A 24,274-nucleotide genomic window follows, 5' to 3' on the forward strand; every position below is an offset into this window, starting at 1 on the left:
TACTGTCTTCAAGGATGAACTGTGGAAAATCCAGGGCCTGTAGGCCAAGATTTATATGGATCCAGAAGCAACACCTTGCTTCATGAAGGTGAGGCTGGTGCCATACGCCCTACGAGAAAATGTTGGCACTGAGCTGCTCAGGCTAGAGAAACTGATCATTATACAAGCTGTTCAGTTCTCAGGATGGGCAGCACCAATAGTCCCTGTCCTTAAACCCAAGCAAAGTGTCTGAATTTGTGGGGACTAGACCAGTCAGTTTAACTTCGGTGGTGGGGAAACTTCTCAAAACAATTATTTGGGATAGAATTAATAGTCACATGGAAAAATTTGGATTGATTTGGAAGAGTCAGCATGGATTTGTTAAAGGGAAATTGTGTCTAACTAATTTGCTGGAGTTTTTTGAAGAGGTAACAGAGATGGTTGATGAGGGCAAGGTCGTTGATGTGGTGTATATGGACTTCCAAAAGGTGTTCGATATAGTACCACACAACAGGCTTGTGATGAAAGTTGTAGGTCATGGGATAAAAGGGACAGTAGCAACATGGATACAAAATTGGTTGAGGGATAGGAAACAGAGAGTAATGGTTAATGGGTACTTTTCAGGCTGGAAGAAGGTTTGTAGCGGAGTTCCCCAGGGGTCGGTATTGGGACCCTTGCTCTTCCTGATATATATAAATGATCTAGATCTTGGTGTGCAGGGAACAATTTCTAAGTTTGTGGACAACACAAAACTTGGGAGAATTGTAAACTGTGAGGAGGACAGTGTGGAACTTCAAAAGGACATTGATACATTAGTGGAGTGGGCAGATAGGTGGCAGATGAAGTTCAATGCGGAGAAGTGTGGAGTGATACACTTTGGTACAAAGAACATGGAGAGACAGTATAAAATAAAGGATACTACTCTAAAGGGTGTGCAGGAGCAGAGAGACCCGGGTGTATATGTACATAAGTCATTAAAGGTGGCAGGACAGGTAGAGAGAGTTGTTTCTAAAGCACACAGTATTCTAAGCTTCATTAATAGTGGCATAAAGTACAAGATTAGGGAGTTCATGATGAACTCATTTAAGACACTGGTTAGATCTCAGCTGGAGTATTGTGTACAGTTCTGGGTGCCACACTACAGGAAGGATGTGAACACGTTGGAGAAAGTGCAGAAGAGGTTTATGAGAATGGTTCCAGGGATGAGACACTTCAGTTATGAGGAAAGATTGGAAAAGTTGGGGCTATTTTCCTTGGATAAGAGAAGGCTGAGAGGAGGCTTGGTAGAAGTTTTCAAAATAATGAAGGGCCTGGACAGAGTAGATAGGGAGAAACTGTTCCTGCTTGTAAATGGATCAAGAACCAGAGGGCACAGTTTTTAAAGTGTTTTGCAAAAGAAGCAAATGCGAGGTGAGAAAAAACTTTTTCACGCAGCGAGTAGTTAGGGTTTGGAATGCACTGCCTGGAAGTGTGGTGGAGGCAGGTTCAATTGAGGCATTCAAGAGGGCATTGGATGATTACCTAAATAGAAACAATGTGCATGGTTATGGGGAAAAGGCAGGAGATTGGTACCAAGTTAAAATGCTCAGAGAGCCAGTACAGACATGATGGGCTGAATGGCCTCCTTCTTCACCGTAACACTTCTGTGATTCTGTGACTACAAACTGATGGTTAACAAAGTAGCCAAGCCGGACAGGCACCCCGTTCCAAAAATTGAAGACCTGTATGCCAAGCTGGCAGGAGGACAATGTACACAAAACTTGACATGAGTCACGCTTATCAACAACTATAATTGGATAATGCCTCCCAGGAATTTGTCACAATTAATACCCACAAAGGGTTGTACCAATGTACACGATTGCCTTTCAGTATCTCCTCAGCTTGTGCCATCTTTCAGAGAAGAATGGAAAGCGGGGACTCCCCCAGGTTGTAGCCTATTTAGACAATATATTAGTGACAGGATTCACTGAAAAAGAGCATTTGGCAAACTTAGAAGAAATCTTAAAATGTTTCTTACAGGCTGGAGTGCATCTAAAAAAAAGTGCATGTTCCAAGCGAGGGAGGTAATCTACCTGGGTCACTGGGTAGATTCACAGGGCCTTTAACCAGTTGAGGAGAAAGCGAGAGCCATAAGAGATGCACCTGCACCAAAGAACACCTCAGAGCTCAAATCATTCCTAGGAATGATCAACTGCTATGGATGGTTCTTATCCAGTGCTGGCCCCCCTGCATTCTCAACTCAAAAAAAACCAACGTTGATCTTGGGAGGTACCCCTGAAAGAAGCTTTCATAAAGGTGAAGCAATTGTTGCACTTGTCGAATCTATTAGTGCATTATGACCAGACAAAAGGCCCTGTACAACTACAATAAGACACCCCTATTTCTGAGCTCAAATCCTCCTGCAATGATAGCCAACATACCATTTGCCTTCTTAATTGCTTGCTTCACCTACCTATTTACTTTCATTGACTGGTGTACAAGGACACCCAAATCCCTTTGTACATCCACAATTTCCAATATATCACCATTTAAATAATACTCTACAAAAGTTGCCAGTGACAGCTCCATTGCACCTATGGGAGTGGCCAGGTAGACCCTGGGTGTATTTACACATTGACTACATTGGACCTTTCCTGAACAATGTTTCTGCTCATAGTCAATGCCCATTCAAAATAGTTGGATGCATATAAGATGAAGTCACCAACGTCAGGTGCTACATTTGAGAAACTACATCAGAGTTTTACCATTCACGGACTGCCAGAAGGTTCTGATAATGGCACGGTATTTATGAGTGCTGAGTTTCAATGGTTTATCAGTCTCAATGGTATCACTCATGTAAAAATGCACCATACCACCCATCTTCAAACGGACTGGCCGAAAGGGTGGTTCACATGTTCAAGACAGGCATGAGAAAGCTAACTGGTGATTCTTTGGCAACCAAGCTAGCACACTTTCTTTTTCATTACAGGACTACCCCTCACACAACAACAGGTGTCACACTTGCCGAGTTATTGTTGAAATGCCATCTCAGGATGAGACTGAGCTTAATAATGCCAAATTTAGAGGGGAAGGTGGAAAGGAGTCAGAGAAGCCAAAAAACTAGACACAGCTGGTATAGTTGCAAGAGGAAATTTACTGTGGGAGGGCCAGTATATGTGAAAAACTTTGGGGAAGGACCAAAGTGGTTACTGGGTGAAATAAGTGTGATAACTGAACCTCCATCTTACCATGTGGACCATTTAAGGAAGAGAGAGACAATCATTGAGATGTGGCTCCACCAGTGACCATGACTGGATTTGCATTTCCTGTTGAAGATGCTCAACCCAGGACTGAAATATCTGATGCTCCTGAGGATACAGAACCCAAGTGCCCACTGAAACCCCTGATAGTCAGGCAACTCCGGAAAAGGAGGTTCCTGACAAAGAATCTGAAGTTGTGGAGCTGCGACATTCCACACGTACCAGGAAACCACCTGAGAGACTGAACTTGTAAATTCCTTACCCAGTGTTAATATTATGTTGTCTTGAAAAATATGTACTTGTAAATAAAATATGTATAGCCGAGTTAAAGAGGGACGAATGTAGTAATTATGGCTTTATTTAGTCTGTAATGTACCTTTAAGAATAATACTTGTTAGGGAAGATCACATGACCGAGTCCAGAGGCTCATCATCTGACTCGGACTCAGCATATTTCTGGCCTCCAGCAGTCCTTCGAGTGCCAGACACCAACGAAGTCCCTACCGCCGCCTGCTGCGGATCAGACAGTGCAATGTGCTCACCAGAGGCTACTGTAAAGCTCGGTCCCACCAAGGTGTGTGTCTCTGCGCTGGTGGGGGTGTGGGTGAGCGCTGTGATGGGTCTTCAAGAAGGGTGCCTCCAGATTCCTCTTCAGAGGTTTCTTTGGGGTTTGATTGGAGGCCCTGGGTCATGGACTCCGTCGGCTGTTTCCCAGATGTGCTTGCGAAAGCAAGGGGAGATAATTAGTGCCTGGCAGTGGCCTGTGAAACAGGACACATTACTCACAGCATGGTTGTCTGATGGATGTTGCACTGCTGGACCCTCACTTGGTAGAGCAGCGCTGACCTCACCGTCAGCACAGGAATGGTCAAGATCCTCGCGACCAATCGGATAGCTCTGTTTTCAGAGTCCACAAAGACCTTAATTTCAGGTATTCCTCCATCACTCTGCAACCTCTCTTGTTGTGTGCCAGCTTGTCCTGCATGAATAGAGATGGAGAGAGTGTAAGCAGGATACCTGCCAGGCCAGATGATAGATATGCATGGCCTATGTGGGTGGTGAGTGGTCCCATGGACAGGATGAGGACAATGAAGGTGAGTGTGAGAGAGTGAATGGTAGTGTCCCTTGAACCGACAGTGAGTGAGGGCCCTGTGGATGTGTGATGGGTTTATGAGTGTGTGAGTTGAGAGTGATGAGAAGAGTGACTTACCCTGGCGGAACAGAGGAGATCATTCATCCTCTTGCGACACTGGGTGGCTGTCCTCTTTTGAAGGGCATTGGCACTGACCACCACTGCCGCTGCCTCCCAAGCTGGGTTAGTGAGGCTGCTGCCCATCCTATGGCCAGAGCAGAGGTAGAGGACATCACAGCGAGTCTCCACTGTGTCCGAATGTTGCTCAAGGCACACGTCATCCAACCTGGGGGCTGCAGTCTTTTTGTCTTTCGGGGCCATGTCTCCTGTGCAGCAGTCGTGGGCTGTAAGCACTGAGGTGTGTGCGCATGGCTAGACTTTGAATATGGCACCCAGCATGATGAAGCGGTGAGGTGATGGCGTGGTGGGCGAATGAGAGACCACCCACCATGGAAACGGTGTTTCCTGGGAATGCATAATTAATGCAGCAGTTTCGAACGATATGGTATGAAAACCCGTCATTGCAATCGGCAGGTAAAACGTCATTTTACCCACCCACTACCGCACTTAGTGCTGATCTGGGACAATTCTGCCCTTTATCTTTTCTTAAGTGATTTCCTGCGCAAAAGATTGAATTAAACTAACCTTTTCATTTTTAAGTAAAAAGGCTTTACTGCTGGATTATTCAAATTGAATTTCTCACTCCTCAGGTAAGAAAGCACACATAAAAATACACTGTTCACTGGCGACTTAATGCCCTTTTAAGTGTCCATGACACAACAATATTCCAGGCTTCCATAAACCTCAGCTTTCCTCACCGAGCACATCCTCTACCACCTGGAATGCAAATGCATCCAAAGTAGTAGGGACAGCAGACAAGCAATATGCCCTAAAGCTCACAAAGCATCTTCACCTGTGTTGCTTACACCTAGGCCAATGCGTAACACTAATGTGTGAATAAGTGCCTTGCACCCAGCACTCATCATTGAGATGTACCTGCTGCCCAGCATCTGTTCATGGAGCCTGATCCTATAACCTCCCTTAAAGTCAAGAATGGATGGACAATGAATGATGCAACAAGCAGCAAGTGAAAGTTTGTGCCTTTGAACCTTATGTGAAAGACCACAGAAGGAAGAGGCCTTCCAATGCATCACAAATCTGGCCACATCCTTGCTCCTGATGACTTCACTGCCAGTTGGACCTCAGCATGCCGCTTTCAGTGTCACTGGAAGGAACATCCTTTATACAGTTTTAAAACTGGACAATGACATTTTTAAAATGACTGAAGCCATGTCTGGCTGTGACCTTTCAACAATAGGAGCTAATCTGGCAGTATTGAAGAAATTTACACCTCGTTATCTCTGAAGAGATGCTAACAACCCTGTGGACTGCAGAGACCAAATTCAAAGGGAATTGTACAAAGGCCAGCTACATTTCATAAGCCAGGCTTTGTCACTGGAGTCTACTGGTCTGCTAGGATAAAGAGCCCTGCAACCCTCCTTTGTAATTATTAATGGTTAGAACATTAACAATCTCAGGAACCCAGACAAAGGAATATATATCCTTTGTCCAAGACAACGGGGAGATGTGCAAGTGATGTGAAATGACACCCCTAGATGTGAAAGCCAGTTATACTGTCTTGCTGTACAGTCTGCCATCTTCCATCTGCCAAGCAGCAGCACAGAAAAAGGGCTCTGTCCAGGTTTGAATGCCTGGTCCCCATCTACACTGTTTCTATCGGGTCTTCTGAAATTCTATACCATCGCCTACAAGCCTAATTCATCTCTGCATGCCTATCTCATAGTGGAAGTCATCTCTACTGGAAAAGTGAATTATCCAGCATCATTTTTCAACCTGCCAGCCATTGTGAAGGAATACATAATTGGACTTTGATTCTGGACTCTGGACTCATGAAACAATAATCCATTGCTCTATGGCCTTTTCCCTGTGAATCTTTCTTTCTCTATCCCTCATTTATTGTATGAATGCACAGGGAACTACATAGTGACACCCCCATCCCGCATTTTGAGTGCGTGTGAATAAACTAACCCTCTGACTTCACCTTATCTCGAGTTTGCTGTTGGATTATTAATAGAAATTAGATCACATCAAAACTGAGGAGCTGGGAATACGCCTCCACTTAAAAAGCGGGTTGGGGGAAATCAAATCAAAATCAAAACAACTTTTTGTTCACAGACGGGTGGTGAGATGAATTAACCCCCCTCCTGTCTGTAACGTTGTTGACATTTTCATTAAGTTTTGTAACGTACAAAAACAAATCCAGACATGTACAAGTGCATGTACATACATTCAAAAGGTTCTCAGGTGTGATTTTTACAATTTGATAAGTGTTACCATGGTGAACCCGCTAGTGTTCAAGATGAGACTGCGCCCTTCGCATCACCCTGGCACACTCCTGTGAAGTGCGCACACCACCCTGCCCATGTTGCCTAGTTGGTGGGGAAGCAGACTACTCACGTCTTGGTCCATAAGGCAATGAGGAGTGTGGTGGCCTGCCACATCGTGCAGGCACCCATCGGGATCCTCTTTCAGACTGTGGCCTCTGCATCCCTGCGTGGGCAGCCGTGGTCAATGGTGCCTGTGGAGCAGATGAGGGCTTTGGTGGAGAGGCTGGGGAAGTGGAAGGAGATGAGGGTGCTGAGGAACTCACGATACCTTCACTCTCCTGTTACCTCCACAGCCCTGGGTTGGCCTTCAGGTAGGGCTGATAGGGCTGATTGCTGGTGTGCAGCAGTCACCCAATCCAGTAACGCTGGGCCAACAGTGTGACAATCCTGTTAAGAGTACACAGCTCCTCATGTATTCCATGGATGTCAGCAGTCATACTCTGAGCGGGCAGACCCAAGCTACTGAGGGAGGCTTGCATCCTTTCCTGGCCAAAACGCTGCTCTTGCATCTGCTCTGAGTGTTGCTGCATGTGTCTCTCCATGAGATTGGCCAATCTCTCATGGCTGGTGCTCATGCAGTTGAGCCCCCGGGGCATTGTGGTGCTCATGATGGTGATGGACTCCTCCATTCAGTGTCCTGGAGCTCCCAATGCCTCAAGGAACTCCGCCAGATGCCCACACATCTGCTGTTGATTATCTAAATATTGTGCCCCAGAAGTTGACTCTTGAGGCTCCACATTCCTGTTCCTGCACTGGAGCATCATCGTGACTTTCCTCTCTCCTCCGAGGGCGACCGTGCACTGATATCTCTGACCCTGACACCTCCTCCTGCACCCTGGTGTAGTGCCCTTCACCCTGTGCCAGTGACTGTGCTACATCCCTCTGATGCGCTGACATCTGAGCTGACGGAGGGGAGACTAGTCAGATATGAGGCTGCCTCTGCAGACATCTCATTCTCCTCCTGATGCGGGAAGGATGGTCTGGCTCAGATGGAGTGGGTGTGTGGGGGAGCTGTGGGGGGATGAGGGAGCAGTGCTGGGACGTGCGTGAAACACAAAAAGAGTTATTTAGGTATAGCCCTTCTCGTTGTGAAAGCATGCTGTGATTCCTGCCATTGCCTTTAACAACGCTTGCTCTTCCCTTATGACACAACTTCGTCCTGACACTCCCTCTCATGCCAACGTCCCCTTGTGCTCAGTGACTTTGACCATTAGCACCATGTTCCAAGGTGCATTTACCACCGCCTTTATCACCTGCCAACAGCGATTCACCATCACCTACAGATGGCTGCTCAGGCTCACTGGCTATTTCCATGGTCACCTGTCCCACCTGTCCAATCGGTCACAGCCAGGTTGACCCACTCCAGGCCGGGCCATTACCTTAGTGTGCTTCGCCCTCTTTAACTGCGACGACCGCATGAATTTATGTTAGCCTGACATACAGTACCTGCTGGGATCATTCTCTTCACCTACATGAGCAGCTTACACATACAAGCCTCAATACTGAAAAAGAGGTATGTGCCAGACCTTGCACTTTAGCTGCAGCATGCAGATATGACCCTTCCCTTGGAGTTCTGTGTGGATGAGCCAAACAACTCACCTAGCCAGAACTCAGCAGCTCGTTGAACCTTTTCTGGCACTGAATCCAAGATCTCTCATGGTCTCTGCTCCACTCGCCGCAGCAGAATCTTCAAGGCAGCTCTTCTTTATAGTGGCTCGTGGATTAAGCTGGCCAGCAGGACACAGCACTGCTCTCCTCTCCTGGAGCTCTCTGCCTCGTACCTGCAGTTTCTGATCCGTGAAGCATGGGGCACCTGAACCCATCCCTCCCCCAGCGTCTCCTCCGTGTGACATTCTAATTCATACGCAACATAATGTGAAAAGGACCGTGAGCCATTCAGATTACAACACCCTCATTCACCTTTGTGCCTTTACATGAAATAACCATTTTCACGATGCCATCAATGATTACCTTAAGGTGTGATGGAGAACATGGTTCCACACAAATGCACGGTGCCATGGATGTGTCAGCCTGAGGCAGCACACTGTGATCCACAACCACTGACAGCCCTACTGGCTTACACCATCGTCACTTTGCAATGCCAAGACAGTGTACAAATGTGAGGGACCTGGCCAAGGGCCAAGTGTGTGGGCACATCCTGTGTGAGTTTTAAAAACATGTTTTGATAAAGTTAGACTTGATTTAATTTAGTTGCATGGATCCTAATTACTGGAACCAAAATTACCCCTTTAAACTTTTTGAGTTTGTTAGAAGTACAACCATCAGGCAAAGAGTCAGACACCACATTAGCAAATAATATCAAAGTTTATTGATTATAAGCAAAATAAAACAGCAATGTAATCATCAATCAATCAAAGACTTATCAATCAACCACAAACTAATCAATCAGCTTACTCAATGAACTAAAACTCATCAATTAACCAACAAGGAAAAAAATGAAGTATACACATCAATGAATCTCTAACAGGCTTCACATTTTCAAATGGATAATCAATTCAAAAGAAGCTGTCAACAGCGTCAACCCCTCCTGCCAACAGGGACCCTTAACTGCATCTGAAGAGCACTGCACCTCTGGGATCCATGCAGGTGGGAACACTCAACTGCCCCAGTATTACAAACACAATCTCCGCGCTGACAGGAACCCTCAACCCTCTGTTAAGATCTAAACCAGTTTCTCCACACTTGGGACACACAAGGTGGTTCCCATAATCATTTTTTTTGTACCCAAACAGTGTTGTAAACCCACCTAAGCCGCATTGCTGTAAAAGGCTAACTGGTCTAAAATATTTTCAATCATTGTGCAAATTGCTTCAATAAAACAATGCCTCCTTTAAGCTGTGCTCCTTATCTTAATACCTTACAGAAGTCCCAGTCATTAGGTCCAAGGTCGGTGTGTTCCTGATAGGGAGGATCCCATGGAGTTCAGACTTTTCCCTTTCCCAGGCTGTGACAGCATTTTTACATCTTTCATACTTTAAGTCCTAACATAGGAATGTTATTAGGAAATACAGAAATAACTATAATCCGACTCTTATTAACCATTGATTACTAGTTTAACCTGCAATTACCTGGGTAACCTGGGTAATTGAGGCACTTCCTTCTAATAAAATCAGCTGAGGCTAGTAAGTAACTACTTCATAAAACTGTTTTGGATTAGTTCGTTGTAAAGGTTAACAGCATCAAAATGGTTTCTTTTCTGCTCACATGTCAATATAAAATGATGACTTGGCCATATTAGTTCTTTGGAGGTTACACGTATTCTATTAAAATAAAATCTAAACTCTAAGCTTGCACTGGTTGGTTGGGTGGCAAGAGGGCATGTGGGTAGGCTAATGATCATCATGGCACAGTTCATCATTCATCCACTGAGGCATAGCAGCTAACTGCATTACTGCAGAATATCTTTAGCAGGCAGTGGTAGTCCATGGCTGTGCCTAGTGAACACTTTCAGTGCTACACACAGTACACTCTGAACAGGCAGGAACTATGATTTTTTTTTCCCTATAAAGAGAGCCCATAATGGGCCAAATGTTCCAGGACCAGCTACCGGGGAGGCAGTAGTCCAGTGGTATTGTCACTAGGCTAGTAATCCAGAGACCCAGGACTCCACTCCCACAATTCAACAAAACCTGGAGCAACATTTTACCCCTGTCAGGGGGGGAGGGAGGGGCGTGAGCGGGCCCACCCCAGATTGGGGGCGTACTGCCATTTTACGTGGGCAGGCCAATTAAGGCCCGTCCAGCATGATGTGCGCCAGGAAGCATTATGCGCTCCCCATGTGAGCGGGGTGGAGGGATTCCTCAGCATGCGCGTGATAGAGTGCACAGGTCTCCCTGAGGCAAAGCGCTGCCTCAGGGAGATCGGCACCGATTTAAAACTTTCAATAAAGATTAGAAAATAATTTCCCTGCCATGTCCCCTCATGTGACACTGTCACATGAGCTGGGACAGGTCCATCACTTTTATTGTAAAATATTCTGCATTTTTTAAATCACTCATGAAACCTCATCCCGTCGGTGGATGAGGTTTCCTGTTTTATCAGAAGCCCGCCGGGGCTCCTGGCCTGCCCACCAGCCTTAAGGTTGGACGGGCAGGTCCATTAATGAGTTCAGTTGGTTTTTTTAATGGCCTCAATAGGCCGTTGACAGGTCGGCGGGTGCTCATCCGACTTGGATGCGCGTCCACCGAGCTGACAATCTAAATGACGCAGTGTGACATCGGGACGCATGCCCGACATCACCTCGCGCCATTTTACACCTCAGGGAGAGCAGGTTCTGCCCCCGCTCGCTGACCAGGAGATGCTGGCCCTGGAATTGAAAGTCTGATGGTGACTGTGAAACCATTGTCGATGGTTGTAAAAACCTGTCTGGTTCACTAATGTCCTTTAGGGAAGGAAATCCACCGTCCTTACCCGGTCTGGCCTATTCCAGATCCACAGCAATGTGGTTGACTCTTAAGTAGCCTAGGAAGCCACCCAGTTTCTGAAGGGCAGTTAGGGATGGGCAATAAACGCTGGCCTAGCCAGTGATGCTTACGTCCTGTGAATGAATGAAAAAAAAACAGTTGGACAACATTTACAGATTTACATAGTCCTCAATCGCCTGACAAGTTAGTGACTTCTCCTCCGAGACACAGGGACATCACCATCGACTTCCGACCTTTCAAAGGGGCCTTTCCGAGGGCTGTGTTTTTATATACGCCCGTAGTTCCCCAACCCGCACTGCCAACCTGAAAAACAGCAACAGAATAGTGATTGACTCAAGTATTAATTATCGATAGCATTTGTCATGTACATATGTAAAACAAATCCTTATAGCTTGAGTACAGTGCAAAAACCTCACTGATATCTGTGTTGTAGGGTGGCCGAGTTGTGCTATTAATGATGGGGTTGATCCGCAGACACTTCTTGAGTGGAAACGTTAAGGCCAGGGTTTTCCAGCGGTGGGGCCCAGGAGCGGTGGGGAAGTCAGCCGTCGCCACCAATCAGGCTCCAACCACGATTTCATGCTGGCTGACCAATTAATGGCCAACCAACGTGAAACACACGCTTCAGCGCTGCCGGGGTGGGGGGCGGGAGGAGAGCGAGCACGGAAGTTGCGCATGTGCACGGGGGTGCACGGAGTAAAAGCTCCCTGAGGCACAGAGCTACCTCAGGGAGCTGAAGATTTTAAAAAATAAATAATAAATATGTTAGAAATAACGAAAACATGTCCCCTCCATGATGAAGCGGCGAGGTGATAGCGGAGCGGGAGAATGAGAGCCCGCCCCCCATGGAAACAGCGTGTTTCCCGGGAATGCATAATTAATGCCTAATAATGACTCTGGCACACGAGCAGGGACATGTTAAATACGAGTGGTTAAAAGGTTTTTTTTTTAATCACTGGTCGAAACCCCATCCCGCCCGTGGATGAGGTTTCGCCAAAAATGCAATGGCCGCTTGGCCTTTTCGCCCACCCGCCAACCGAACGGTTGGATGGGCAGCGAAAAATTTGAATCAGTTACTTCATTAAGGGCCTTAATAGGGCCGCTTAATTGTCGGCGGGCACACTGCCAACTTCCGTGTGCGCCCATATTTCGGAGTGTTACAATAGTATACAATACAAGCACGCAAATGAAGGGCGTACAATAATCTGCACCAAGGTTAATGACCTTGCTACCCTCAACATTTGACACTACAGAATTTGGTTGGAAATTAAATTTGCATATTCAAATAAACAACAGTTGCGCCGACAGGTTAGTTTTTGCAGAGGAAGAAGCAGAACAGTTCATCGTTGGGCTTGTAGGAATTCAGGGCTCTCATGTAACACGTGTAATTGACACAAATTCTTATTTATTTGGGACCCATCATCCTGATTCACACAAGGGTAATTTTATTATCAAGTGATAACCGAGCTAAGTGTTAAATATTAAATGTTAAATATTGAATTATTAAATAGAAAAAAATAAACATTGGGAAGGCCAAAGCCATTATCTTCAGTCCCTTCTTACAATCTTCACTTCCTCATGACTGACTCCACTCCCTCTCCCTGGCAACTGTTTGAGGCTGATTCACTCTGTTTGCAACCTTGGTGTTATAAAGGCAATCCTAATGGCCACCCATCCATGCTACCATTGGGATTGCCTTTATCCACGTCCATAACATTGCCCAACTCTGCCTGGCCTCAGCTCATCTGCTGCTGCTGCCTCATCACCTTCCTGCCTCTGTTATTCTAGACTTGACTATTCCAACACAGTCCTGGCTGGTCTCCCTAATCCTGGCCTCTATAAACTTGAGTTCATCCAAAGCTCTGCTGCCCAATGCCTTTTCTCGCACCAAGTCCCGTTGACTCTTCCCCTCTGTTTTTGCTGACTGACATTGACTTTCAGTTATCACATTTGTTTTCGAGTGTCACTAGCACCTTGCCTCCCCCTTCCCTTCCTCTGTAACCTCTTGCAGCCAATTAACCCTCCAAAATATCTGTGATGATCAAATTATGGTCTCTTGAGCATCCCTGATTTTAACCGCTCCACCATTGGCAGCCGTGCCTTCTGCTGCCTGGGCCCTAAGCCCTGGAATTCCCTCCCTAACCCTCTCCACCCCACCTCTCTACTTCTCTTTCCTCCTTTAAATCACTGCTTTACCTACCTCTTTGACAAGTCATCTGCCCTAATATTTCCTAATGTAGTTCGATGTCATATTTTGTTGTATAACGCGCTTGTGAAGAACATTCAAACATTTTATTACATTAAAGGTACTTGTTGTTGTTTAAATAGAATCGATTCTGCAGAATAAAATAAATTGCAATCCATTACTATTGACATTATAAAGCCCTAGTATAATACACAAAAGACTAACAAAAATGTTGCTAGTGTTCTTCCTTAGACACACAGTGTACAGTAAGTGCTCAAAATGGTAACTATGTAAAAATAGGAAACAGTTAATTTTTAGCTTTTGGGGGTGCCCAATTTAATTTTAAATAAATTCATTTGCATAGCTCCATCACAATTCTGGGATCTGAGTGTCATTCACAAAGCCAATGCTTAACTGTCCGCCCCTATTGAAATACCTGAGCGACCTATTAGGTCACTTCAGAGCGCAGCTAAGATTCAACCACATATCTGTAGGGAGGCTGGCAGGTTTCATTCCCTGAAAGATATTAGTCAACCAGTTGGGTTTTCATGACAATCTAATATTTTGACAGTCCCTTCAGCTCTTACTTTATGAATTGAACACACTGGCTGATGGAAACCAGGGAGAAGCCTTCAAAATGAGTCAGATTTTTAACTCTGCTATCACTATTGCCCGATTGTTTCAAACCGCATAAGCTTGGCTGCGAGTGAAAGACTACCCCACAAAGTGCCTGTCAATAGATCAATCTTAGTCATAGCTGCTCTTTTGCATTTTTAGCCAGTTGAATGAGAGCCTCTATGTTAACTGAGCTGGTCCAAGCATCTCCTAAACAAAGACTGATGTCCCCAGATATTACTGTCTCTAAAAGCCAGCTGCTGGGTTCCTCCTATCTTGGTTGAGCTCATCTAAGAGCACACAAGCCAATGATCAAACCTGGATTTTCTGACTCAGTAAGTCTCGGATCCACGCTAGGCAGAGCTATCACTTTATTTTTTTTTATTACAGATCACAAAATACAATCCTGACTGCAATCCTGACTGCACTGTAGAATGCTGGTTATGTACTGCACTATGCAGTAAAATAAAATAATACATTGGTGCTGAGGAGGAGGTCCCTTCTACAAAAATAGTTTTGCTTTCAAATGGAAAATATTTATCAATCTCATGCCATATACGCTTTTAAAATATGCATTTGTTAAGCACAACCAAAATAAATTTTATTTTTTTCTAGCTTAGACTTTGTATTCAAATCAGCAAATATTTTGTCTGTATGATTCTTAATATGTCTCAAAGACTCTGATGTTTGAACCACAGTAATTGCTGATGTGCACAATACCAGCCTGACAACTTTGCACCTAATCCTGTCAGGAAACACTATCTTCTACTTATTTCATACAGGCTACTATAAAGTAACACCTATTGGTGTAATCCCCTCCCCAGACAGCTTCCCCATCATTCTCTGAGTCAAATCAATTTGTACAACAGCCACTACAAACACTTACTGACTGTGACCCCTGGGCTCTATTCTAGATACCCCAGTATTACTGACATTGCTCTATTGGCCATCCCCTGCCTCCTGTTACACATATCAACCAAGACATTTGTGCCCTAGGCAGTACTTACCATGATCAGTCCATTAAACACTCAGTATAAGATTAATGTTGTTCCACGAACGCTATTTTGGCTGATCTTAAACTTGGTACGAATGGTGCTCTTGTTCAGGTAGAATGTGAGTCGAATCCATTTGGGCATACTTACCGTGAAATTTAATAAGATAGGTCCATCAACTGCTGTCATTATCAGCCACTATTTTACCATTACAAGAACATAAATGGTGATGACTGCCCATTCCGCCACATTTTTATATTTGAAAAGCACTGATTCGTGGGTCCATTCCAGCGCTGCTTTGTCACATAGTTACAGCCACGTCCACCACACTTTTATTATCTTATATGAAACACATGCGGTGCATGCAAAGGTGAAGAACATTAAAGAATATAGAGATGGAGATTTCCTGTAAAAATTCTACTGCAGCAGCCTGACTCTGTCAAAATGCCAAATCTTTGATAGTTACGACACTTCCAAAATTGTCATTAAGATCTGCATAGTAACACTAAATTTAATTCCCCAACACCACTGCTGTAAGCGTGCAAAATAAACAAAATAAATGTAGTGTTTTCCAGAAAACTACGTATAACCTATGGATATTAAACATCAATATCTGCTATAAGTTACTACAATATGGACATGGGAATTTAGGAACGTGGGGAGGCTATTCAGCCCTCGGAGTTGTTCCTGCATTCAATTAGCCTTTGCCCCATAAAACCTTTGGTTCACAAAAATCTATCAATCTCAGATTTCAAGTTAAAATCTGGTCTGACTAGTATCAGGTCTTCTTTTCAAAGTGTAAATCTGGGGTACATTGTATGTAGCAAATAGCACAGTATTTTTTTTCATGGAATGTGGGCATCACTAGCTAGATCAGCATTTATTGTCCATCCCTCATTGCCCTTGAGAAGGTGGTGGTGAGCTGCCTTCTTGAATCGCTGCAGTCCATGTGGTGTAGGTACACCCACAGTGCTGTTAGGGAGGGAGTTCCAGGATTTTGACCCAGCGACAGCGAAGGAACGGCGATATATTTCCAAATCAGGATAGCGAGTGACTTGGAGGGGAACTTCCAGGCGGTGGTGTTCCCATCTATCTGCTGCCCTTGTCCTTCTAGGTGGCAGTCGTTGTGGGTTTGGAAGGTTCAGTCTAAGGAGCCTTTGTAAGTTGCTGCAGTGCATCTTGTAGATGGTACACACTGCTGCCACTGTGCGTCGGTGGTGGAGGGACTGAATGTTTGTGGATGGGGTGCCAATCAAGTGGGCTGCTTTGCCCTGGATGGATGACAGCAAAACGGTGTTTGCTCTCATGGCCACATGTTCGTCCTTGGCCTGCTGCAATGTTCCAGTGAAGCCCAGTGCAAACTGGAGGAACAGCACCTCATCTTCCGATTAGGCACCTTACAGCCTCTGGACTTAACATTGAGTTCAACAACTTCAGACTGTGAACTCTGACCCCCTCCCCCCAGGGGCCATCTGTAACTTTTTCTTATGTTTTGCTTTCACAGAGCGCTGACCCTTGTTCTGCTATTAACACATTCTGCTAGCTTACCCTTATGCCACTCTTAGCACTGACTTCAGTCTTTAACACTACCATTAACACTCCCTCTGTCTTGTGTCCATGACGTCTTTGTCAAATCTCTCCTGAGCTTCCACCAACCCTGACCTTCTATTTTGCTCCAACCCACTGCCCCATCCCCATAAAACCCATTACACTTCTACCTCTCTGCAGCTCTGAAGAAGAGTCACATGGACTTGAAACATTAACTCTGTTCCTCTCTCCACAGACGCTCTCAAACCTACTGAGTTTTCCCAGCATTTTCTGTTTTTATTTCAGGTTTTCAGTATCTGCAGTGCTTTGCTTTTATTTGAGTGGCTTGCTGGACCATTTCAGATGGCATTTAAAAGTCAATTGCTGTGGGTCTGGAGTCACATGTAGGCCAGACCAGGTAAGGACAGCAGATTTCCTTCCCTAAAGTGCATTAGTGTGCCTGATGGTCATCATTAAGCTCTTAATTCCAGAGTTTTATTGATTAACTTCAAATTTCACCATCTACCATGGTTGGATACAAACATTACCCTGGGTCTCTGGATTACTAGTCCAGTGACAATATCACTAGGCCACTGCTTCCCCTGAGCATATGAGCCCAAACATACCTGTGCCACGGGATCCTTTGCACCCACTTGTGAGAGCAGAAGGGGCCTCAATGTAATATCTCACCTCAAGCACACCACCTGCATCAGTCTGATGTAGCATTCCCTCAGCAATGCACTGGAGCACGGTCCAGAGTTTAGTGCTCAAGTCTCTGGAGTGGGATTTGAACCCATAACCTTCTAACTCAGAGAAAGCGCCACACTCTGAGAGCCAGGGTCTGACATGACTCGATTATGACAATTGGATGCTGCTGCATTAGTAAGATTTTCAAACTGCAGGTATTCACTTATAAAACATGTCTTCAAATGAAACAAAGGAAATGCCGAAATGCCAAAATTTGTTTTTTCAAAAAAATCATTTTTCTCTGTCATCTTCCTTCTCAAACGTCCTTTACAACATGCGGATTATCCCACCAACAGAGAAACCGCCTCCCAACCTCGACAGACGCTGCCTTATCCATCTGTTTCCAGTTTATATGCAAGGCCGAACATGATGACGTTTTCTGATTTCTTTACTCAAGGGAAATTTACCGCGCCATTCATCCTCCAGGCTACCCCAGCAGCAGACTGCCAGCAATTAACCTTCTAAATCTAAATACTAAAACTCTGACATAGCAGGCTTCCAATTTCAAAAAAAATCTCCTTTATTAAATTGAGCAGCGCAAACCCGAAGACACGGATTTGCCCATTGAAAAGAAATCAAGCCAGTCATTTTCTTTGGAGTTACAACGTGTTACACGGGTCAGTGAAAAGACGTTGGCACAGAATTTATGCACATTTCTGAATGTTGACAAGTGCTTTTGTCTGATTACTTAAAATGTTTAAATCTCATGCTATCAAATAAAATAATTATGACAAGGCCTGCTTTGCTATTTTGGAGTGATGTTATTGCTGCTAGTTTTCCAATTGTTACCAAAAAAACAGTCACTTGCTGTTTATTAACCGACAGCTTAAAATGACACGACTAGCACAGTTCTTCAACTGACAAAATGGCCAGACACCACATTCAAATGGCCACTAATGTTACTGTGATCATCCTTCATTGGTCCGTTACAATTAATAAATAGCCATCAGGAGCCACTGAATCAATGAAGCACTGACACATTATAGACACACAGTGCAGTGCTTTTTTACTGATCATAGATTAGACTGCTAATTGGCTTTAACCAGTTAACCGAGAAGGGAACTGAAGGTGATTCAATGACCATTTTTATTCATTTATTCAATGTTTTATCCCCACCTCTTATCCTATTTTTGATCTTTTTCCCTCACCACCGCCCCCTTCCCCCCCCACCCCAACCCACCCCCAATAGGGCCATCTGTCACTTGTTCATGTTGTTCTTTCCAGCGCGCTTACCCTTGTCCTGCTATTATCACATTCTGCTTTCTGACCTTAATGCCACTATCAGCACCTCCTTTAGCGCTTACCACAAACATTAACACCCCTTTTGTCCTTTTTGTTCATGACATCTTTGTCAATCTCTCCTTTGTCCCCACCTATCACTGGCCTTCTATCCAGCTTCACCTCCACCATCCTTAAACAGTATGAATTTCATCACATTTTTACTTCTCTTTAGCTCTGAAGAAGAGCCATATGGACTCAAAACGTTAACTCTATTTTTCTCTCCACAGACGCTGTCAGACCTGCTGAGTTTTTCCAGCATTTTCTGTTTTTGTTTCAGATTTCCAGCGTCCGCAGTATTTTGCTTTTATCTTAGTGATTCAATGAGTGCACTGTTTAGCAATGCTGCTTATCACTCACCAGTACAGCTCCACTCTAGTTTTGAGTTGGGAGATTAATGAATGGAGTAAAATAAAAGCAATGGTACTTTTTACATGATTAACATACTAAGAAAAGCATTGGGAAGGAACGGCTGAGTGGTTATTTAAACAGCTGTGTGAACACACCAGCTGCACACATTGGGAATTGGTCCCCTGTCATTGCTGATCTGTTGGCTATAGTGATAATTTGGTTGACAAATCGATCACTGTAACATGATTCTAGCAAGTAAAGCACCTGTGGGATATAATTTAAGTCATTGAAACTCCACAACCAATGTCACGCTAGGGAGGCATGGCCAAGACAATTGAATGTAAAATTTTAAGTGTAGCCCTTAACTTGTACAAGGGTCCAGCCACATCTAGAACATTTTGAACAATACTTTCAAATGGCGACAATATCAAAGCTGCACGAGTTATTCACAGATGGATCATATGATTAACAGCTAGTTTAAGGGCCTCTAACTCTCTGAAGATGCACAGGCAGCTGGGATTTTTTTACCTCTGGAGAAACACAATTTGAAGGGGATTAATTGAGGTCTTTAAAACTCAAAAGAGATTAAATTCTGTCCACGCGGATAGGTTACTCGAGCTAGATCGGTGGGGGAGCACTAGGGGACGGTGGGTCTAAGGAACATGAACATGCCAATGGTGATGGACAGGTAAAGCTGCTCAGCTCCATCCAGCCTGTGCCACTCAGCCACGATATACCTTGCGTATCACAGTAGCACACTCTCCACCACACTCTAAACCATGCAGCCTCCTGGGAGAAGTGAAAAATCAGATAAAAACCCAGGGTGATTTTCAGGAAAACATCTGGGAAATTCCTTCCCGCCCATCTAGCAATCAAAACTCATCCAGGTGTCACGGCTGCGTGAAAGGTGTTTCCTCAAGGTGGTCGTGAGCTAAGAATTTGTGTATGTTTGTATGCCGCCCCTCTTAATTTGCACTAATTCAATTTAAAAATAAGCAGCAACTAAACTTTAGTCTTAAACAAGATCAAGGTTTATTTATTACAAAACTACTGCTGTGAGTCATGTAAGCAGAAGTAGTAAAGTTACTGACTAAATACACGCAAAGATTAAATGCAAATAAGGATAAAAGATACTTATAAAGTTGAAATTCAGTTCAGCCCTTTAAGATATCATTGCAGGCCCATAGCTTGTAATTGAAGTGTTGGTTGTTTGGAGTGAAGGGTTGAAGTTGAAGAGCTGCTCTCAGAAGTTGCAATGGCTTCTGTAGTCGAATAGTCAGAGTTTGCCTTTATAGGTGGACAGCAGGTCAGCAGGTTTGGGAGGGAATGAAGGTCCCTTTACTTTACTGATTCTACCAGCATCTGCCTGGGTTCCTTTTTCAGCAGAGCAGTGATGATTTCTGGACAACTTCCTCTGTGACATCCAGTGGCAGAGAGACACCCAGCTCTCACATGCTGTTCACAGTTATTTCAACTGAGAGCTGGGGGCTACAAATGTCTTCCAGAGGTCTCCTGGGTTATCGGCACAAAATGGCAGTCCTCAGTCAAACTTTATACAGTTCCAAACTCAAAATGGCTGCTACTCCAAACTGTTGAATCATGCTTCCAAATTAGATATTGGCTAGTGGTTTGGTAATACAGAGTTTGTGTATGGCTGAAAAAATACACATGTTGTCAAAGCTTTTCATCTAGCACTCAACAGGACATTCATAAGAATACCAAATTGCAAAGGGAGCAACAACTTATATACTGTATGAGAAGTGAGTGCAGATTGGTTGACAAATGAACTCTGATTGGTAGAGGTATTGCCATGGATAATTACCACAATGGTTTCATGGTCATCATTAGACTTTTAATCCCAGATTTTTATTGAATTCAAATTCCACCATCTGCCATGACAGGGTTTGAACCCAGGTCCCCAGAGCATTACCCTGGGTTTCTGAATTACAATTCCAGCAACAATACCACTATGCCTCTCCTTAACTACCAAGGTTTGTTTAAATTCAAACCAGGCAAGTTGACGTTGATTGGCCAAGGCATTGCCCTAGAAAATGAATAGCGAATGTCTGTCACTTGTTTTTTGTTTGATCTTCAGAGTCCATTTGCCAACCTCTTCTCATGCAGTATAAATTGTTGTTCCCTTTACAATTTGATATTCTTGCAAATGTCTTGACAGGTACAAGACAAAAAGCTTCAACATGTGTCTTTTTTCAGCAATATTCGGTATTGGGTAAGCCCAGGTCTGGACATAGACCCACCCATTGTCTTTTAGCCGAGATAATTAACCTCTTAGATAAAAGCAAAAAAACTGCGGATGCTGGAAATCCAAAACAAAAATAAACATAAAAATACCTGGAAAAACTCAGCAGGTCTGACAGCATCTGCGGAGAGGAACACAGTTAACGTTTCTAGTCCGTATGACTCTTCAACAGAACTAAGTAAAAATAGAAATGAGGTGAAATATAAGCTGGTTTAAGGTAGGGTGGAACAGGTAGAGCTGGATAGAGGGCCAATGATAGGTGGAGATAACCAAAAGATGTCTTAAACCAGCTTATATTTCACCTCTTTTCTATTTTGACTTAGTTCTGTTGAAGAGTCATACGGACTCAAAACGTTAACTGTGTTCCTCTCCGCAGATGCTGCCAGACCTGCTGAGTTTTTCCAGGTATTTTTATTTTTATTTTTGTTTTTAATTAACCTGTTAAATGTCTCAGCCATTAATGTGAATGGCTCCCATTGTTCCAGGTTTGGTGAGATAGGAAGGAGCTATTCACACCTCCAGGGAAGCTATTGTCAATGAGTTTCCGTTTATCCTTGGGGGAATGTGCATTGAATTTCAAATATCTTCACATGACAGGGTCAGTCTATTTGCAGTCCATTGGAATCTTCTAGAAACTTGACAAACATGGCAGTTGTATAAGATCAGGTGACTTTTGGCTGCCATTTTTAAGGCTCCTTTTGCCCCTTTAAAAGAGAGGTTAGCTTTTTTACAAAACTTATAATATCACAAACACATGTCCATGATACAGGAGATATGAACATACATACAAACATGCAAATTAGGAGTAGGCCACTCGGCCCCTTGAGCCTGCTCCACCATTCAATAGGATCATGGCTGATCTGATTATAACCTCAACCCAACATTCCTGCCTATCCCCGTTAACCTTTCAGCCCCTTGCTTATCCAGAATCCACCTACCTCTGTCTTAAAAATATTCAAAGACTGCTTCTACTGCCTTTTGAGGAAGAGAGTTCCAAAGACTCATTACTTTCTGAAAGAAAAAATTCTCCTCATCTCTGTCTTAAATGGGCGACCTCTTATTTTTAAACAGTGGCCCCTAGTTCTAGATTCTCCCACAAGAGGAAACATCTTCTCCACATCCACCCTGTCAAGATCCCTCAGGATCTTATATGTTTCAATCAAGTCGCCTCTTCCTCTTCTAAACACCAATAGATACAAGCCTAGCCTGTCCAACCTTTCCTCAAAAGACAACCCGCCCATTCTGTGTCTTAGTCTAGTAAACCTTCCCTGAGCTGTTTCCAATGCATATACATCCTTCCTTAAATAAGGAGACCAATACTGTACACAGTACTCCAATGCCCTGTATAACTGAAGTATAACCCACCTATTTTTGAATTCAATTCCAGTTGCAATAAACGGTAATATTCTATTAGCTTTCTGAATTACTTGCTGTACTTGCATTTACAATTCATGCACTAGGACACCCAGATCCCTCTGCATCTCAAAGCTCTGCAATCTCTCACCATTTTGATAATAAGCTTCTTTTGTCATCCTTCAAGCCAAAATGGACAATTTCACATTTGCCCACATTATACTCCATTTGCCAGATCTTTGCCCACTCACTTAACTTGTCTATATCCCTTTGTAGCCCCCTTATGTTCCACTCACAACTACTGGATCACTCTGGCCCTGAAATCCCTGAAGTACCTACCCTTTTGTAAGAGGTGATGTCCTCCCCAGTAGGAAACAGATCCAATTCTCGCTCAAAGGAATTCAGCAAATCAGTGTCCATCGCACAAGAGGGCAGCTTGCTCCAGAAATTCACTTTTCTTTGGGATAAGAACCTGACATTTAAACGAGATCCGATATTATACAGCTTAAATCGTAACCTTGGCCGCCTCTAATCTATTTAATCGGAACAAGCTGTCAACTGGAACAGACATAAGTGTAGGGTAGTAATGAAGTGGTATGGTTTCAATGGTGTGAGCAGGTTTCACCATGAAGAATTGTACAGGCTTGATGGAGCACCTGGATATTAGCTGTTTCTCTTACTCAAATATTTGCAATTTTTGAACAGTTTATTTTCTCCGTCGTCATATTGTGAAACAGCAGGGCACAGAGAGGAAGGGTACTGAGACCAGATGTCCCATCAAATTGATCTTCAGGGCTGCTGAGAGAACAAAAGGTCTGGAAAATTTTGACAGTGGGGGTCTTACCATGGCCTAATGTGTTTTTCAATAGCTCTAAATTTAATTGTTGCAGTGAAAGAGTGATTATTTGTAATTGTAATGATTCATGAAATGAGACTAGTGTTTATTAAAATGCTTTTAGGAGATTTATATTATTGATATATGATGTGATGTATTGTCTCTGCTGCTGGCAAAAACAAAGCACGAGTCAGGAGTATGATGGAGTACTTTCCATTTGACTGGATGAGTGCAGCTCGAACAACACTCAAGGAGCTCGACTCCATCCAGGACAGAGCAGCCCGCTTGATTGGCACCCCATCCAACACCTTCAGCATTCACTCCCTCCACCATCGACACACAGTAGCAGCAGTGTGTGTACCATCTACAAGATGCACTTGCAGCAACTCACCAAGGCTCCTTCGACAGTACCTTCCAAACCCACGACCTCTATCACCCAGAAGGACGAGGGCAGCAGACACATGGGAACACCATCACCTGCAAGTTCCCCTCCAAGTCACCCATCATCCTGACTTGGAAATATATCGCCGTTCCTTCACTGTCGCTTCGTCAAAATCCTGGAACTCCCTCCCTAACAGCACTGTGGGTGTACCTACACCACATGGGCGGTTGAATAGTTTATTCAACAGCAGTTCAAGAAGGTGGCTCACCACCAGCTGCTCAAGGGCAATTAGGGATTGGCAATAAATGCTGGCCCAGCCAGCGACACCCGAATCCCACAAACTAATGAAAACAACTACTGACATGGGAAAATATTCCTGCTGACTAAATCCAATTAGTCTAGCTTGGTTGGCTAGGATGTGGTGCAGAATGATGCCAACGGCATGGTTTCAATTCCTGTACCAGCTGTGATTGTTCATGGAAGCCCCCCTCCCTCCCTCCTTGCCTTGCCCCATGCTTGATGTGCAGTTGTGCCCCTCAAGTTATAT

The sequence above is a fragment of the Cetorhinus maximus genome, chromosome 12, assembly GCF_964194155.1.
Source record: "Cetorhinus maximus chromosome 12, sCetMax3.hap1.1, whole genome shotgun sequence".
Classification (NCBI taxonomy): Eukaryota; Metazoa; Chordata; class Chondrichthyes; order Lamniformes; family Cetorhinidae; genus Cetorhinus; species Cetorhinus maximus.